This window comes from Corvus kubaryi, unplaced genomic scaffold (genome assembly GCF_017639235.1).
Source record: "Corvus kubaryi isolate FWS band 111438036 unplaced genomic scaffold, C.kubaryi_AGA036_p1.0 36963, whole genome shotgun sequence".
NCBI classification, from domain to species: Eukaryota; Metazoa; Chordata; class Aves; order Passeriformes; family Corvidae; genus Corvus; species Corvus kubaryi.
The window spans coordinates 44,762-45,394 of NW_024580993.1; positions in this window are offsets into that span (position 1 = coordinate 44,762).

Genomic DNA, 633 nt, shown 5'->3' on the forward strand with positions numbered 1-633 from the left:
GCCGCCTTGGCCTCCTGGTGCGGGGCGGGCGCAGGGCTGGGCAGTGCCCCTGCTGCTGCCGAGCGCCGGGCAGGGCTGGCTGGGGCTGTGGCACTGGCCGGGCTGCCCAGCTGCAAGGGCCGGCCAGGACAGCAGCTGCCCCACTGCGGCCCTTGTCCCCGCCAGGGCCCCCAGGCCAGGCTGCGATGGCTCCTGCTGCTGCTGGAGCTGCGGGGCTGCGGGGCCAGGGTGGCCCATCCCTCTCCCCATGGAGGGACGAGGCCTGGCCCTGGCTGCCCTGAGGCTGCCGCTGCTGCAGCTGTGGCCGGACCAGGAGGAAGAGGAGGAGGAGGAAGAGGAGGCGGTGTGGGATGGAGGCGCTGCCTTGGCCCAGTGCTGCGGAGCCCTGGCACCGTCCCAGCAGCGGCCTCTCCCTCCCGGCCCGGCCCTCAGCTGGTGCCGCCCTTGGGGCGCTGGGCCTTGGGCTTCCTCTTCTCCAGGGGCATCTCCTGCCTCCCGCCCGCTCAGAGTGTCCTGGGGAGCTGCTGCCTCCTGAGCCAGGGGCTCTGCTCTGCTGCCCCAGGCACCCTGGGGCTCCTGAAACACCCCACGGGCAGGGCGGGGCCCAGAGGGTCACAATGTCCCCTTGCTTCC